Here is a 19,521-nt window from a genome sequence, read left to right on the forward strand (position 1 = left end):
CAACTGCTTGGTTTTTGTAATTCAGCCTTACTAATGTTGCTAACTTAGAATTAGATATTGTAAAATGACATGACGTCTGTTCTGTGGGGGGAGAGGAACGCTGATGTGAGAGCACCTCTTAATGAGGAGCAGTTGATATATATATGTAGGCAGTTTTATAGTTTTGTCAAACAACATAAAAGTGTTATTCTGGATTTACTAGCAGGAAATAAAATCCAAATTGAAATTAAATTTTTAAATGGCACAAAATTCCAATGCTTTTTATGTCACCAGTAAAAAACCCACACATCCTGTTAAGTAGGAAGCTTTAAAGCTGCAGTAGTATATTGAAGGCAAAATCAGGGATATTATTTACTCAAGCAAAACTTTTTTCTCTGTTACTGCCATTGGAAAAAGAATAAGTAAATGAGAATAAGTAAATAAATAAGAAAATAATTATTCTCTATATTGTCTTTGTTATAAGTTGGTTGCAGTTGTTGATAGAAACACTGACTTCACCATGTCCTATTAAATATGACTCTGAGGGGTTCAATTCTGACACCTTTTCTTGCTACAATTCCATCTCTCTGTAACAATTCACTTGCAATTTGAGGCTGCTTCAGGACATTTATATCAAATCTTAGAAGCATAATCCTGAACATTCTCATAGGTCAAATTATGGCTATTGACTTTTGAAATAGAGGTAATAATTGTTCCTTTTTTTCTGTTTTGGAATAGAATATTTATAACCTAACTCAACTTCTCCCTCTTATTTGATCCATATCATCAATTTTAATGGGAAACAATGGAAAGGATTTAACCAGTGGCCACATAATGTTGGAAAGTGGGCCATTCCACTTTATTATATTTCACATTTTTTGTTCCATGTCTACTGGGCAGTTGTTTGCACCCAACTTTCATGGTTCACCATTGCTTGTAGCATCATATGGTCCATTTTTTTCCTTTTTTTGAAAGACAAATTTATCTCTTAGGGCTTGCTCTTTATCTCTTACACTTGCTCTTGCTTTCACTAATTTTATGACAAAGGAAGGTGATGCCAGCAGTTTTTAGAACCTTTAGAACCTTTTAACCTTTTAAGAAGCAGGTCTGCTTGTTTGATATGTTGCTTCTTTCTCTGTGGAAAAGTAAATCTACTTATATGTACCTTCAAAGGAAGAAAAACTCTTCTTTTCCTCCTCTTCATTAATATAGAAAAGAACCTCATAGAAGAGTGCGAGGTGCTTGGGACAAGATAAATGATGTTTTTATTAAAATTAACCATTTTCTATAGGTTGGGTTACATTAAATATCTTTGTCTTCCTAAAACGCAAGTGCAGTAACTCTCTACTCTAGAATTAAAATAATTTTAGATATTGCTGGCGTATTATCAATAGACATAGAAGAGAGTTTGTTTGCCAGCTTGTGAAAAGAATCTGAAAATGAAAAAGTGGGACCTGGCAGTTTCTTTTCTGACAAAAAGGAGTTCACTGACTTTGGCATGTAAATCACAAACACTGCTAAGGATCACCTTTTGTCTGGGAAGAAGTGCTCAGAATGACTTCAAAATTGAGTTACAGTGCCGTATTTAGAATAATCCATCTAAATCACATTATAGGTATTCTTCTCTTGTACAGCAAAATATATTTAAAGAGAATGAAGAGAAGCTGCATTTAACCTAATGCTGCCCTGCTGTGATATCCCACATCCTGGGACCAAAAGCTAGCCTGTATCATCCTCTCCTTTCTGTCCCTCAATACAAGAAGGAAGGAAATTAACAATTCCCTGGTGTTTCCCTCTGTTGTAGGAGGAGGAAGTAGGCTCAGCCCATGGAAGAGGGGCAGAACTGAATTTGAAGCAAAATTGTTGGCTAAGAGAGCATGGCATGATGTGATTTGAGGTGAGAGAAAGCAAGGGTTTACATTCCAGAGCATTGAGTGATCTGCTGTAAGTATTGGTAACAAAAATGGTATTTGTAACTGGAATATAGCAAAACTTTGTGCTCTGAAAAAAAGTAAGGTCAGGCAGGCAGGCAAACCTGACCAGAACAATTTGCTTGTATCTCAGACAGTGGTCTGAGTCCAGTCATGATTTCTGATAGCCATGGCCAGGTTAGCCTGTTGTCTTGCTCCAGCCTCAAGTTGCCAGAGAAAGGAAGTGCTGAAGGAAAAGCACAGCGAAACCACAAATAGCTGGGATATCTGGGGAACTGCACTGTTTTCTTTTCCAAGTCTGGACAAATGTTGCACTCCCAGCCAGTGTGCCACCACATTATTTCATATGGTCATTTCTTGCTGTGCAGCTAGACTGGACTAAATTGTGCTAGAGACTGCAAAGAACCAGCTCAGGAGTCAGGGAAGTAAGAGTGATCCCACTCAGACCCTTTACTTCATATGTTCCTCTGATTTATGGATGTAGTGAGGGGATTGATCTTATCATGTTTGAAAACACAAAATCCCATAAGAAATGTCAGGATGCTGGAGTTGCAAACAGGCCAGGATGAAGTAGAATTTTAGATGCTGTAGATTTCTGTATGCATGCAGGTAGGATCTGTCCTGAAATGAGATTAGCTCCTGCAGTTACTCTGGATAAAGGAACCAACCTAATTTATGTACTAAGGCATTTAACTTACACTGATCAGAATTTTATCAGTTTGATAATGCAATTTGGAATATAGAAATCTTTCAACATTCACAATATAGTGTTCTAGTTGAAATATGAAAGTAAAATAGCAAGAAATACTGCACAATAACCATACATATATTTTCATATGCTAGCATTTCAGGTCTGATAAACTGTTTGTGTATGATCTGAATGCACCCATTGTTTTAGAGTAATCAAGACTGATTATAATTTTCCCTTTTTAATTTCCTTAAAAACAACCCTAAACCCAAACAGAAATAAGAAATTTTTTGTCTTCTGGGGCAACATGCAAATGTTGCTGACTCATAAGTCCTTGTGTTAGGCACAGATTGCCAGCTTGAGAGAAAATGATGAGAGAATGTAACATTTTATAGTTTTTGAATTTTGTGGATGCCAGTTGCTAATATGCACACAGGGTTGATGTTAGTGAAAAAGTCAGTATTTTATCCTCTAGGCCTTCCATTTAAAAAAATTAGCTTGTGATTAATTGCTGCATTCTTCCATTACTGCAATGTAGATAGATTTTAAAAGCCATTTGACAAAAAAAATGCACCTTGGAGTATTTTAAATACAGCAGCTGTAGAGCACTCAGTAATTTTATTTTGTGTTTTTTATATTCATAGCGACTGAAAAAGCAACTTGAGTTAGGATTGCAGGATAATAACATCAGTTCTGTTCTTCTACAAAGTTTGATTTTCTGTTTCTGTTTAAGAAGCTGATAGCCATATCTGAATCTCATTGATTATCTGTTTATAATAGCTCACCATCTCGATGAAATAGATCAACAAACCTTTCCCACTTTGTCAAATGTACAAATAACAAAATGGGGCAAAGGTATTTGAAACTGAATTAGAATAATACTAATCTGGTTTATTTTTTCTGAAAAAAACCCCATTATTTAAAGAATAATTTGTGTTAAATTTAAATGGATCCTAATTTCAAATTAATGAATTGTTCATTTCATTTATCTAAAGAGTATATATATCTATTCTATATTTATGTAGCATTTAGGATATAGTATATTTATTTATTCTATCACTGACTCATAATTTTATATTTTAATAAGTGAGAAGAACATCTTAAACAGCATGCATTCAATTAGCATTATTTAATCCATTGATTCTAAGGTTTTCTGTCCTAGATTTTTTAAAAAATCTTGTAAAATCCATTGCCCCACACACCAATATTTCATGGTCATCCATATAACTTGACATTTGCTACTTCTTTGTTAAATATCACCAGATTAACATTGTTTTTCAAGTGTGTGGAGTTGGATGGCTTTTTTTTTTCTTTATATTTAAAATCCAGGTAATCTGGTGGCTATTCTTTTTCCGGTTCCTTGGCCTTTTCAAACATACCAGAAAACAGAAATGTATCCCTTCTATGATGAAACCAAGGCAAACCAACAAAAATCTCTGCTGAAGTTCACAACTGACTGTCACAAATGAAAACAAATTGATAAATTACAGTTTGCAAATGTCTACAATAGGAAATTAATTTAGTGTTTTGAAATAAAGCAAATTTCAGCACTTTTAGACAATTGCTTACAGCCATCTGCAAAAAAAAAATCTGTTTCTTTTTCATGGAATATACAGAGATTTTTATATTAACAGAATTGAATCCCTTCAAGAACCAGCACTTGATCACAAGAGAATGAAATGATACTTCACATTGGGTCTGATAAATGAGACATTTATATATGAACAGGCACATTGATTGACCTCTGATTTTTTAAGAACTTTCAAAAAGCAAACCAGAAATAAGTTTAATCTCTGCTATTTATTTTGGGAAGCAAGTGGTTGAGCCATGTGCTATAAGTGACTCAAATCTGAATGTTTGAATTTCTTATCAATATTTTGACAGAATGATTGTAATGCACAGCCTTAAAATCAGTTAAAATGTTGGGCCAGGATGTCTGTGAACATAGAAAGTCGTGTATCATCCTAAAATACTGCCATTTGATTTTGGTACTTCACTGCAGGGGAGAAAAAAAAAAAAGCAGCAGTGAAATCTGGACCTCTCAGAAACAGATTTTACTTTAAGTAACAATTTTAGTGGCAACTCTTTAATACTAGCAATATGTAAAAACCTAAAGAAATGTTGATATCAGTACTTCTGCCCTGCATTAGTTCATAGAAACACTTAGAATAGGAAATTATGGCTGAAATTAAACCAGTTGACATTCTTTCTTTGATCCCAATGGAGATATGTGTCATGGCTGTGCACCCTGTCCTGCACCCTTCTTGCTGTGTCTGAGCAACTCAGCTACCCTTAGCTACCTGTAAGTTTGTGTGACAGGGAAAATGAACCAACCAGAGCTCTGCTGTGATGGGGCAGCATTGCAGCATCAAGTTCTGATCTGTTTGCTACCAACAAAATGCATGTGAGCTCATCTTTCACTTTTAAATGAGTCAGGTTTCCCTTGGAGTCTTTCAGTTAGAAGAAAGAAACTCTTAGCAAAGGCTACTGATAAAATCTACACTTTTACTACTTTTTTGTTATTATTATTATTTTAAATAGGAAAATGTGCAACATCCCTTCTAGCAAAAAGATGTAAATTGTGGATTTTAAGAAACAAATCCTGCTGCACAGCAGGTTTAGACAGGCTGCTACAGTTGGGGCCATAAGGCATTCTGTGGCTTCCCTGTGGTAAGCCATGGTTCTCATTTGTAAAGCCAGGAGAATTCCCACTGCTGCTGTAATCATATGCATGATCCTTCTTCCATCTCAGTGCTTCGAGCATCAGTTAAAAAAAGAAAAATAGGGCAAATGGTGGTTGTCATGTAGTCAGCTATCCAAGAGCTTAGAAACTTCATATATTTTGTGGGATTTAATTTTGTCCTCAGGAAAAGAATTAAGCTTTTTAGTGGAAATCTTAAAAAAATACAACTAAAAGAAAGGAAAGAGAAAAACACAAAAAAAAAAGAAGAAAAAAAAACCAAAAAAAAAACCAAACAAACAAAACAAAACAAACAGAGAAAAAACCAAACACCAAAATATGGCCTGATTCAGACATGGCAGTGAAGACATGAGAATTTTTTTTTAATGTAAAATGAGAATAATTTTTCCCATTTACTTCTGTTTTCCAAATATGTGTAATCCTTTCAGAAAAGGCCTGTGTCCATCCCATGAGCCTTGTTGTATAATCTCCGTGTTCTGTCACTTCTGCGCTTGGTGACATTCTGTCCAGTGTTTGATTCTGCAGCTTTCCTATTAACAGCCCTTGATGGACTAGTTTTAGCATGTCTTTTTGAATCCCTTTATTCTTTTGATACTCAGAAAATATAAATCAGTGTGTTTCACAGGTCACTTATGTTTTGTGGGTAAAAGTACTTTGGTGTCTTTCAAGCCTTCCCTTTGAAAATTTCATTTTATATCCCCTCCTTCCTGTACTGTGAAAAAGGCTATCTGTTCCCTACTTATCTTCTCTGGGTCTTTCATGATCCTGTAAACCTCTGTCTCCCTTCTTTCTGTCCTCTGTCTTTTCATTGTTAAAAAGTGCTGGTCTGCTCCTTCTTGCCCACTGTGGAAGCTGCTTCAGAAATTTCATTGCGCCTGCTACCCTCCCATCTAGAAGCAGGGAAAATTCTGGATTGGAAGGAGCCTCTGGAGGTCATCTGAGCCCACCTGTAGCTGACAGCAGGGGTTTGGATTAAGTTATCCATTGGCCCAACAAGACAAGTCTTGAATTACTTCCAGTAAGGGAGATTCCACAACTTCTCCAGAAAACCTGTTCCAGTGTATGGTTGTTCTCACAGCGAAGAATGTTTTCCTGTAGTCTGATGAAATTGCCTTTTAAAGCAACTGATGCTCATTGCTTCTTTTCCTCTGCTGTGTCTTTGTGAAAAGAGTATCTCCAGCTTCTCTATCACCCCTTTCTAGATACTGAGAGAATGTGATTGGACTCCCTTGTCCCTTCCAGTTGAGTAAGCTGAATTCCTTTCAACGGGCATCAGCTCGGTGGCCCTTCACTGAACCATCTCTAGTTCTTCAATATCTCTTTCGAAGTGTCTCTTTTGAACTGGACACAATATTCCAAGTGTGGCCTAACAAATACCAAACAAAGCAGTGACTAACTCACCTGCTGGGTTTACTTTGGCTGCTGCAGTCAAAGCCCCAGGTTGGTTTCATTGCTGCAAGGAGAAACAGCTCAGCCAGTCAGTCCTTGGACTGCAAGTCAGGATTATTCCATCAAAATGCAAAATCCTATAAATATCTTTGGTGAATGTTATGCAATCCCTGTTGGCCCAGTCTTCCAACCTGTTGTGTAGAATATATACCTTGTTATGTCTTACCCTATTTTTTTTTTCACAGAATGTGGAGCAGAGCTTTGTGAATCAGTGGAGGCATGGAGCTATTTGTTTACATAGTAAACAAATTACTATTAGCATAGTAACAACAACAAATAATAACATCAATAATATTAATATCAATATGAATAATGTTATACCATTATTTTGCTATTATTTTAAAATTTATCATAATATCATATTTTTATTAGTTTATTTTCTATTATTTGTGGATAAAATCTGTTTTATGTTTTGTTTTCTGTTCCTTTACAGGTTATCAATACTGATATATTTGCTTTTTTGGCCAACACTATAACTGACTAGATGTTGTCACTAAAATGTCCATGCTGATTTTGAGATCTGTTTCATCAACAGCGATAGCTAGTTCACCTAGCAGGGTATTTGAAGAGTAAAAAGACCATTTTCTTCTCTGTACATATTAATTTGAATTTATTGACACTGAGGATCATCTATTATTTTATTGCCTAGTTTTTCACCTTCAAAAAAAGAAAACTGAGATATGATGTGTTTGAATAAGAAATGGTACTGTTAAAGAAAACCAAGTGTTCAGTGTTTCTGATAACACAAGAAACAGAAGTCATCAAAAGAAGTTGCATAATTTTTAGAACATACAGAAATACTCTGATTTCTACACTATTTTAGCTGCTAAAAGTATGTATGGTTTCAATGCTTATTTTAAAAATATGTTTTAAAGTGATATCTCAAGACTGAATAAGGATACAACAGTCCAGGTTCAGAAAGTCCCAACCATAATGGTTACAAAATTTCTTTATTTGACTGATTCTTAATTGTTTTATCACCACGAATATCTCATTACCTATTATCAAAGAGAGAGTACTGAACTATACGTTGTGACCAAGTACAGCCATTTCACATTATATTTCTGAAGAAAGCCTTCATCAGCTGCCCAGTCCATCTTAGATTGATGTGTCCTGAATAAATCTTTCCTGTATACTTCCTTCTGTTTCTAAAGGTGGCCAGAGGAAAAAAATGTTTTTCTTAACTGTAAAACATAGCCCTAGAACCCTGATGAATAGAATATCATCTCTTTTAGAGGAATCCATTGTGAGAAAGTTCATTGCAAATAGCTAAAGGAATGTGCAAAGAAATGTGTTGGAAAGATTCATGAACAGCTGCTCCCGTAAAAGTGCTTGTAAGTGTAGTAGTGATTAGGCTGGATATAAGGAGCAAGCTTTTCCAAACTTACTGAAGGTTGAGATGAATACTTGATATTGACATAATTTGGAAAATAAACCCTTGCTAGAGTACACAGACTGTATTTCTGAGAAGTATATGGTTAAAATAACTAGTAATGACTAGTAATGACTAGTAATGACATGACTTTATGTTTCATTTTAGGGATGTTACACCTAGGAGATTTGCACCTTGTGTCTCCATTTTTTGTTTCTGCACAGCACAACTCCATTTTTAAAATTCCCCTGTCTTGTCACAGACAGAGTTCTTCTTATTTGCTAGATATTTGTTACTTATCCTTTGGTATGCTTTCCTCTAAGAAGGGCTTCAATTCTAAAATGTTTGTTGCTGTAATTTCTGACAAGGTGTCATATTTTCTTCTTTCACTAGCAAATAATTGGAACTACAGTCTTGGTTGGTTATGGCAATTAATTCTGGAATGTAGAATGAAGAGTTCCTCTGGGTTTGGGTTTGCTTGCTTTTCTGCTTCTAGGGGAGAGGGTGGATGTGAGATCAAGAACTTTAAACTTCTACTGCCACTGAAGGAAGAGATCCTATCCTCCTTCCACCCAATTGCTATATTTCTGTATTTTCTCTGGTGTTACCACAAGTGTTTCTGGAAGGAACCAGTGTGGGTTACACCCACAAAGGCAACAATGTTAGCTGAGAGATCCAGGGCTACATTTGGTAGCAGCATCTGTTCATGCCAGCTTAAAGTGTTGACACTTTAGCTTAAACAGGCTTTATTTGCTAATATTTGCAACATCAATGAACAGCTTTTACACTTCCAAATGGCTGTATAAATGGGTAATCACACATATCTACATCACAGCAAATTCCTTGAAGGGACTGACTACACAAGTTTTGTTTTTTTGTTGTTTTTTTTTTCTTTCGCCTTTGATAGAGAAATTAAAAATTAAAAAAAAAAAAAAAGTGGTTTTACCAGTAGACCCTACAAGATTCCAAAAAGTAACATGTAATAGCTGAATTTGTTATTTTCCCCCATTAAATTACTTGACTGTTTCCCATTGAGCTACGTGGTAGTGTAGAAGTCAACTTCTCACTAAATAAAATGGTATCAGTAAGTCCTTGTTAACTGAAGAGATGGCCTGTAACTGCACATTTTAGTTAATTTTAGCAACTATTCAGACAAATTCTCACCTTCTCCCCTTCACAGATATGTTCTAATTCCCTAGGAAGAAGGCATAAAAAAGCCTGAAAATGATGTTTCCAATTAGTGTAGCTTTCTCGTATTTAAATTCTGTGTGGCTCTGCCAGATAATTGAATAAAATGTGATACATTCTTTTGATCTTTGTTGAGATGATGTAGGCTGTTAAATATTGTTTCGTTATACTGTTCATGTTGACATAGATTGTATTGTGCCACTTATAGCTTCTTTGGCTATATCTGGAATCAAGTGTTCAGCAGTGATTAATGGCAAGGATACACTGACCTACTGTTGAGCCTAAGAGCTCTCTAATCTTTGCTCCTGTTCCTTCCCTCAATTCCAGCATTAGCTAATGTGGCTTCTGTGAGCACAGCAGTTCTGGTGACTTATCATACAGCTTGTACTGCCAGCATTGTGTAGTGGTAGCATAGAGCTAATGATCATTAAATTCTCAGTTTTCTTAATTCTTGCTTATTATTGCATCTTTGACACCCTTTCTCACTCTTGCAATTTTTTATTTACTGTTTAATAGAGAAAAAGCTTTAAAACCTGTGACAGAGCCTTTTTTTAGTCCTTGCACACTGTAGAATCATTTAATATCCTTTGATATGTTCTGCCAATTAAGTGATATGTGTGTTAACATAAATATTTAATTGTTAAAAGAGAGATCACTTTGGCCTAAAGCTTTAATTGAATTAGATGCTTTTCAGATGATTGTCAAGATTAAACAGTCCATTATGAACATTTGCCACTGCAGGAGATTTCTGCTTATTGAAAGACAAAAGGGTAATTTCATCTAGTATTGCTGTAAACTGTACGGGTCCTTCATACTGATAAGGGAATTCTCCCTCTTTTAACCTTGATATGTACTGTAGTAATGAATTTATGAATCTTTAAATTCAGTCACATCATTAAAGTGAGGATATGATATTAGCACTGCCAAGTAAATTAAAAGGATGAAAATTTATCTACATAACAGCTAAAGAGATGAGAGTCAATACCAATTTGTCAATAATTACCATTGCTTTAAAAAGTAAAACTAACACAATAAAAGGAGGCAGCTATGGATCTTTATTGCATACTAAATGGAGTTTGATTCATTCCAATGACAGACTTCACATGGCAAACTGGAGTTTTAGGGAAACTAATTTTCCTTGGTACAGGGCTGCTGAAGCACCTAAATTATCACTCCCACAAAATATGCTTGTGTTAATATGGAATCCAGCTGTTTCATTATCAACCCAAAATATTTCAGGTTTGGGGCAAAATGTTCCTGTATTGCAGTTTTGCCTAATTATGTGAACATCTTCCGCAGATCAGAATCCTGTGTTTTTGATATGCTGTGGACTGTAGTCATGCATATATCTCACACTGAAAACACGTCACAGCAGTTTCCTTCAAAACATAGTACAGCTATGCATAATGCATGATAAGACTAGAGAGATGTGCAATGTGAATCAAAGTTTTAATGTCCTAGTTTTCCAGATATTATTATCTATTCACTGTGTTTTTAAAGGAGCTCTGATTAAGAATCATGTCAGCTGTGACAAGCCATAAAGCCAAGCATGACATTCAGTGAAAACTCAAAAAAAACCTCTCTGAACAAGTTTTAATATTAAACTCATTATTGGGGAACCTTGTTCTTGTTATGTCTGGAGTGGAGGACTGCATCAATAGAACCCCAGTTGCTGGCAACATTTTGTCATCAAAGCTGACATAGAGCAAAGACATTGAAAGCACAATACTTTTCCTCTCTGTGTCTGACACACCTCTCCTTACGCAAATGGTTGGTCTGTCTTTGCCCTTTTGTATTTGTTGACCAGGTCTTCAAAAAAGCAGATGCAAAATTTCTACCTCCTTTCTGTCTTGGGACATGCTCTAAAGTAGCTGAGTACCTGGCTTTACTTGAATTCATATCCACTCCCTTGGTCTGCCAAGCATCCAAATGTGAATAAAGCTGTTTGAATGTAAAATGTACAGCTCAGCTGTACATATCTGAGTGCAATCCTGGGATTGTTGGGGACTGCACATTCTCAGGCCAGCTGTTTTTTCACTTGCACAATATCAGACTACTGGAGTCTACCTGAAATTTTATACTAAATGCAGTTCTTACGTAGGCTTCACGCTTCTGGGCAGCCCAGCCACACCCTGAGTTTCTTATTGTCTGTGGTAAACAGCATGAAATAGTCAACAGTGTGACTGATGCTCAGGTTATGTCTATACAAGTGAGGGAAGTCATATCTAGAACAAAATGGAAGTGAAAATCAAACACCTTGCTACTTCTGCAGAACTACTGGAAAGCGTTTCCTCATTAATATGAGAAGTTCTCAATTTGCTGTAGGGCAAGTGCTTGCTTAAGCAGGCAGGAGGGTTTTCTCTTGTTCCTTGTTATGTGTCAAGATAGTGAAGGAGGTGCTTTTAGGGTCCCAGTCATGTAACAAGTCTCAAATGAATTATTTTAAGTACTTGGATAATTCTATTGTCATTATGTTTTCTTTAATAAAAACTATTTACTGAGAAGTATATTTTGCATGTATTTACTAAATCATAAGCAAAACTAATTTGATAATTCCTATGTATTTATAGTTGATGGTAGCTGGAGAAAAAATAGTAGTGTAAAACTGCTTTCTATACTTGGAATGGTTGAGAACTGATTCTGTTTTATTTAAGAATTTTAAGCATCATGAAAGCAGTAAGCTAGAGTGCTTTACTAGCCACTGGAAGGGAGGTGATAAATTTGTGTTGCAATATAATTTGAAAACCTAATACACAGAATGAGTTTTTACTGGGTTATGGATATCCATTGATCTCTTTTCTAGCTGTATTTCTTTAATCTAGTGGAAACAGTAAAAGGATAAAAGGACTGGTGGGAGTGTAGGAACATGAGGGTCAGTATGAGGAGCAGGTTGAAAAAGTGGGAAGAAATCAGGTCAGTGAGGGGAAATGCAAATATTTACTCACAAATATGTTGGTACAGATAGGAGAGCAAGTGCTGGAGGATACTGCAGTAAGAGGTGTTTGAAAAGACAGGTGTCTGCTAAGGAAGGCAGGAGCCTCCCCTGAACTGGAAACTGTAAATCCCCTCCCTCTGTATTGTTATAAAATTGAAATTAAGAGGGGCTCTCAGGCAAAGATATGGGAGCAGGAATAACAGCACTTTATTAGGGAAGAAACAACACTGACAAAATCAGAATATGACCTGACACCCTGTAGGTCAGGGTGTTGGTATGTTGGTAGGTAGGTAGCTACAATCGGGATTGTGGCTGCAGTCCACCTGGAGTGTCAGGTGTGGTTCTGCTGGAGCAGGGATCCTGTAGAAGGGTGTAGCCTTCCTCTGAATATCCAGTGGAAAAAGCAGCTGTTCCTCTGTGAGTTCAATGGAAAGGTTGTTCTGGTGTCCCAAAATCTCAGATTATATCCAGTTAGGAATGCTTGGCTCCTTCCTCTGGGCGAAGGATCTCACAATGGTATACTGTAATTTTTGTCAATCATCCAGTGACATTCAATAACCCATTAACAGCAGATGTCTCTCCAGAGGGAGGAGTGGTTTGTGGAAGAGATAAAGACAAACTGCCCAATTTACAGAAGGTAACTGCCACACCTCTAACAGATGGCAAATAGAATACACATTGCCTTGCAATCTGGGACAAAAATAAAGGAGCAGACTCATGTAGTGAGGAGGCATTAAGAAAACAGGCAATTCTTTATTCCTTGTTTCTCATTGGTAAAGGTGGGCTTTGAAATCATGTCTCTGTCCTTGTCAAGTGGTGTGACTGGACCTGAGGAAGAACTGACAAGAACAAGAGGGCCAAGGAAAACCTTTCCAGCTTCCCTTCCTCCTGCTGCCCTTGTCCATGCCTGCACTTACCAATGGGAGTAAAGCTGAAGGGCAAGGCATGTCCATTCAGTGGAGGAGGTCAACCTTACATATCAACAGCAGCATTGTAAGGCTGGTTTCATCAGAGAAACTGTACAGTGGCAACGGAGCTGGGCAAGACCAGCCTACAGTAGTCATTGAATCTAAGTACAGACAAGACCACATGTGACAGCCTGTAGAGAAGATTCCCCCAGGCCACTAAAAATGCCATTAACTTGGACATCTCCTTTACAGATGATCTCTGCTGTTAATGGAGAAACCAATCTTCAAAGACCATGCCTGCCCATAGCATGTGAAAGGCTGCATGGACCTGCAGTAGGATTGCTTTTGATGTCTTCTACCAATGAAGGGGGAGGCACAGTGCACAGTCTGAGTGTGCCACTTTTGCTGTCCCTCTGCACTCCTCTCCAGCATGCTGACACTCAACAAAGCACCCTAAGGGTTAGAGGGGAGGATTCAGTGAGCTGTCATTACTGGCTCCAAACTGAGTGAAAATGCTCCTACCCGGGGAATACTCTGAAAAGGAATGGCTCATGCCCTTCTTTGCCCTTCTTTCTTACACCATATTGTCCTGGGGCTGTACAGAACATCGCGAGCACACATACACTGCTTTTAGCTCAATGCAGAATCTAATGCTAACTGTCCTGCACGGTACAATTGTGAAATGTAGGGAAAACATAGGGTTTATTGTGTTCAAAATTCCAGTTAGAACTTCAGCCAGCTGAAGCAAGTGACTTCTTTGAAAATGAATTTGTGATCCTAAAGCAATCTTACATAACCACATAGAGAATTGGAGTAACCCAAGTAAAGCAAAAAACACAACTCTGAAGAGAGATGATATTTGGTGTTTACAACCATTATTCCTGCAAAGTAGATTGGTTCCACAAAGAAGGGGCTTTGTGAATACAGTTTTTGCAAATAACTGTAAAATCCTTCTTTGTTGGCATATTTGGAAGTCAGGTGAAAATTCAGCCTTAAGCAAATTTCTTCATAGCTGTGTAATAAAAAATGTCTGATAGCCTATAGATGCAATAAAGAAGCTCAGGCAGAACACTGACCTGCACTGACAGCATTTGTGTTTTTTCTAGTTACTTCTCTGCTTGTCCTGTGATTTAGTATTATGTGGGTGAGATATTTGTACTAGTACACAGGAAACACTTGAACATGGAAAATAGTACTTACTAAAATAGATAGCATTCCCAAGGGGGAAACAGCAAAATTACATGAGATTCATAGAAAAAGGAATAACTGAAATTGCCCAATTATTTAAACTGAGGTATTTTTCTATCAATATAATATCTTGCTGAGCTTGTGGAGCATAATTTAGAGTAGGCATTTTGCCTGCAGATCACGATATAAATATTTTATATGATCTCCCACACTATTAGAATAATAGAAGTAGTGTTATTTAATCCACTCCTGGCAAAGCAGATGCTTGCCAGAATGCATAAAGCACTCAAGGACCTGGTTTTGTTATCATTGAAACTGATTGGTAGAATGATTTATCTAAAGTTTGATTCCTCATTGTGGAAGTGGATTTGATTGTGCTTGTGAGACACAATTTAAGGTTGTGTTGAAGCCTCATTAAAAAAAAGTGCTTTTGATGGAAATATTAACAGTATGAGGATGAAAATAGCTCCTTAAATGTAAGCAGGTAAAGCAAGACCCATGTCTGGGATGGGAGGAGGGCTGAGAGAGACTGCATTTCTGCAAATTGTTTGATTTAGACTTAATAGAAATTGTGACCACAAAAAGTGAATTTGAATACACCTCTTAAAAAGAAGTTGCAAGCAAAGAAACTACAAGCCACAGCAGAGAGTATGCAAGTGCTGCTGTATCTTCATAGAGGTCTCAAAAAGTATGTTGCAAGTCAGCAGGGGTGGAGAAGTTCAAAGTGCAGTAAAGCTTTTCCTAAAAACACAACCTTTGCAGTGTAATTTAATGCCTCTCTTGACAGTCATTGTTTCTATTATTTTTTACTTGCAAGACGTGTTTCAGTTTTGGTATCTGATATGCCCTGACTGCAGTCCTTGGGCCTGAGGTGGTTATTTGGGTTTTGCAGGATTTAGGACAGGTTGTCCAAATACTTCTCTATCTTCCTTTTTTACAGAGTGGATGGGAGATGAGTATTGGTTGCTAATCACCACAATTTTGCACACTTGAGCAGGCTTTAGTAACCAGAATGCTAAAATCCTATGGAAAACATTTAAAGCTATGTCCTTTCCCCAAGGTGATTGTGCCTAAAGCTGATATGCATAGGGAATGATGAAAAGATGACCATTGTTTTGTGCATTTGTATGTGATATACTATGTTATTTAGCAGTTCTCCTGTCTGCTTATGCTTTGTGTTTCGTGCTTACTATAGCTTTTATTGATGTGTTTGATAACATGGCATAAGCTGCAAGGCAGAAATGTTTACTCTGTTGGGGTTTTTTTTTAACTTTTCAATGTAGATTAAAAAACTTCAGCAGCCCCTGGATGGATAAGCTTAAGCTGAAAATTTACATGTGAGTAACAAATATTATAGTGCAAATGAGCCAGACAGAGAAAAGGAAATTCAGAATAAGGGACTGCTCTGGCAGTATTAATCTGCCTCATGTGGATTGTGTGATGAATCATCCCATGTCGCCACAAGGACTGCTGCTGCTGCTGCTGCTGAGCTCTGCCAGCAAGTGGGACAATAAAAAGTGCATGGGAGAGGGGAGGGCACACACAAGGGAAGAGGAAAGGGACAAAAAAAGAACAGCTATTTAAAACTGGACATGTCAAGCCTGGTCAATAGTTCATGTTATATATAATTCAGCCAATTCATTGGGTAAATCATTTCATATGCTCCATGAAATGCAATTTGCTTCCATGGCCAAGCATGATAAAGGTTTCACAGAATTGCAGTTGGCAAAGAACTCTTCTAGGATGGTTAACTCAGTGCCTGTGAGATTGCTGAGGCATCTTGTCAGAGCATTAAATAATCACACAATGTCATGAGGGAATTTCTAATTAAGGGTCCAATTTCTCAAGGGTCTGAGTACCTGTTACAATGTGCTGAGAACCCTTAATTCCCACTGACAAGAGCTGCAGTTTAGGGTGTTCCCAGCAGGCATTTAATAGGATTTTGCCCTTACTTCATTTGGCTGGGATAAGTCCAGGCCAGTCAGGTGAAGCAACAGTAATGAAACAAGACAAGATAATGACACATAGGGTTACATTCCAGCAGGAATATTATTACTTGCAGATGACGAAACATACCCAGGTGTGAAGTCCCTGTGCAATACAGGAAAAGATATAAGGATCTTAGGGGTTAATTTTGTGCCTTTGAGAAAGACCTGCCTGTATTCATCTCATGCAAAAAGAGCTGTAAAAGGCAACATGAACCCTTTATCACCCCAGACAATTACCTTGTATGAACAAGTGACAGAATTCCCGTCCATGATTTGGTTTCCAAGAACTTTAATGATTTAAACCCCATGAGGATTGTCTGCCTTACAAAGGCAGCTTTTCATCCAATGCTGGGTAGGGGAAATGTGAGTGCTGAATTTCCCTGAACAGCATTCTTGGTGTGACGCAAGAGATAGAACAAAATTTGAGGTGGACAGATGAAGCCTTACCACTAAGGCTTTTCCCTCCTTCTTGTATACCCGCAGTTATATAAAGGAGAAAAATGTTAGATGCAGCAGAAGAGAATAAACATTGAATTTTGGCTTATTCTCAGAGATGAAGGTAGAAATAGTATTCTTTTCTTCGTCGTGTTTCTTTTCGTCGTCCTGAAGAAGTGTTACAAAAAGGACTAAATGAGTAGGGAGCAGGCATTATGTTAAGCACTTTTGGGAGAGTGAAAAGTTAAAATTAATCTTTGTGTTGTCAGGCTCTTAAGTGAGGAATCACGCATTAGACAACCTGATTTTATTTGATTTGTTGGGAAACCAGAGCTGCAGTGCTGTTTCTTGAACAGAATTACAGGCTTCATTTAAAGAGAGAGGCAAAGAGCTCACATCACTCTGGAGTAGATCAGCATAAGCATTTTCTATATCATGAGTAATGTTTACTGGAAGAAATCAAATTACTGTTACACAGACCATCTGTTTTCTTTGCATGCAATCATGTAAGTGTTTTAGGACAAGCCATCCTTTTTAATCAGTTGTAAATCTCTTATGGCAAGGCACTGTTTTCTGTAATAAAATCTATTTTTATGATAAATGTAAGAGTTTTAAATACTGGTTTCTCCTGCATAAATATAGTGTACACATTGTTCATAACATAAAAAGTAGGGGTGTACAGCATTAGTTATTATCTGTCAAGAACTTAATTTTAGGGCTTTTTGCATAGCAATTTTTGGATATTTGTTGGATCTGCAACTCATTGGTGTTCAACTATTATAGCAAATAACATAATGAGTAATACTGTCCATTTATAGCCCAAGAAGTTGATTCTTATCTACATTTAGTAAATGGAGTATAATAGGGTTTCTATTTTGTAGCATGACTCTATGATAAAAGTGATTACTGTGGAAGATGACTGTCTATTGTCTAAATTCTTACTCTTGGAAACACTGAAGAAAGCAAGGCATGGCTTATTAAAAAATAAGCCTGTGGAATGACATAATGACATTAAGGAGACCTGAATTTATGGTCCAAGAAGGAGTCAACAATAGAGTGTGATATTTACTTCATGTTTAAGGGTAGCTCATTCACAGACGTAATTGTCCCATTCATTTTAGTGGGTGTTGAATTGAGCCTACTATTTTTTTTTTAATCACTGTCAGCTGACAGCTTCCCTGATTCATGTATTGTCTTTGGGTGCTCTCGAATTCAGAGGGAGCTGAAGGTCTGCCTCTTTAGCAAAGTCTCTGATTTCAAAAGCAGCTGTGTGATTGCTTTGCCAGAATTTGCACTGTATTGCGTAAAATGACCCTGAAATAAAAGAAAGAAACAAGAACTGTAAGTAACAAAATTGGAAATTCCCTGAGCAGGTTGGCTGTCCTTCTCAATGAGGTTGGCAAGCCTGAATTTCATTTGTTCAGACACTTTCAAATCAATGCTATTTTGTCTGAATAATTAAGCTGCTTACTCAGGCTTGAAAAGTGTATGGTGCTAAATTCTTGCGCTTTTTTGGGTAAACATGAAGAGGCAAAGAGGGAGAAACAGATGGACCATGCACCTGGAAAAATTGTAGTGCCTACAGTCTGGTGCCATCCCATGGTAGTGGAAGTTTTCTGCTCAGGGAAATATCAGATGAAATGAAGTCCTATTGCAAAAGCTTCACTCAAAATCTCCACATCCTGTGTATTGCCACTTACTTTCAGTGAAAAGAAAAAAGCAGAACAAGGTAAATGGCTTACAAAATCATACAGGTGATAGAGAGTAAAAGATAAAACTAATTAGTAACAGTCTAATAATTTCAGTTGTTTGCAATTTTTCTTGTTCAAATTCAGTATTCTTTCTTTAAGAAAATTATTAAAGATGAGATAAATTTTTACTTTTTACTCCCTCTGGCTTTTCTTCTTATGTTCACCCTTCTTTTATTCTCAGGGAAGAAAACTGCAGGCAAATTAAATTATGTCATTGAATCACAGCAATTTGTTTGTTAGAATAGACTTCTGGAGGGCTCTGGAGGGTATCAACAATGTCATAGTCTAAGCAAGAAAAAATTAGATAACATCACTCACAGCCTTGTTCTGCTGAATTTGGAATATCTACAAGGCTGGAGATTTGCCAGCTTCTCCCAACAACCTATTTCTCAGACTTCCTTTTGTTCCCCTACAAGCTCATCTGGTTGTTTCTTATGTTGCTCACCAGTTTCAAATCCAGCTGAGGTCTGGCTTCCCCAGTTTCATCCATGCAGTCCAGAAGAAGGAAGTTCTGCATTGCTCCCAAGTAGCCCTCCCAACCTCGTCATCCTGTGCTGTCCATCTGCTGTGCCTGCATGACTTCCCACATGACAACCTGGGAGGTTCCAGTGCACTGGGAGAACTGTTTTCAGCAAGCAGCTTCCTCTTCTGGGCCCCTTTTGCTGTCTTGGGTTTCAGGAGACACATTTCAGTTGGAGCTGTCAAAAAAGTTGATGCAAATATTTGTTTTATATTTTTCATGTCATTCTTCCTACTCCCATCTTCATACTCCCAAATCTTTTTCAGCAAGAAATATAGAGTAAGGTGAAAGATATCAAATCTATTTCCACAAGGGATTTTTTTAGCATGATTTTTTCCTTTGCATGTAAGTAAATTTACTAAAGTATTTTGATTTTTTTTTTAAAATCTTCTGATTTTTGTTGGGTTTTTTTGTCCAGAATTTTGGAGCAGTTACCACATGGGTTCTTTAGTAGCTTCAGTGGAATAGACACTATATTTTCCAGCTGT

General features: G+C 37.1%; 1 protein-coding gene across 18 annotated transcripts in view; it reads left to right on the forward strand.

Moving 5' to 3' along the window:
• The window catches only part of LOC135306386 (poly(rC)-binding protein 3-like), a 498,603-nt gene that overhangs the window by 83,896 nt on the left and 395,186 nt on the right, over window positions 1-19,521 (forward strand). The window contains exon 2 of one of the 18 annotated variants that reach the window (XM_064430246.1): window positions 1,784-1,923. The exons of 16 other annotated variants lie outside the window; for them this stretch is intronic. The gene's annotated coding sequence lies outside the window, so the exon portion shown is untranslated. The remainder of the gene's footprint in view (window positions 1-1,783; window positions 1,924-19,521) is intronic. One more of the 18 variants, XM_064430258.1, reaches the window with a different exon arrangement.

This window comes from Passer domesticus, chromosome 1 (assembly GCF_036417665.1).
Source record: "Passer domesticus isolate bPasDom1 chromosome 1, bPasDom1.hap1, whole genome shotgun sequence".
NCBI lineage: Eukaryota > Metazoa > Chordata > Aves > Passeriformes > Passeridae > Passer > Passer domesticus.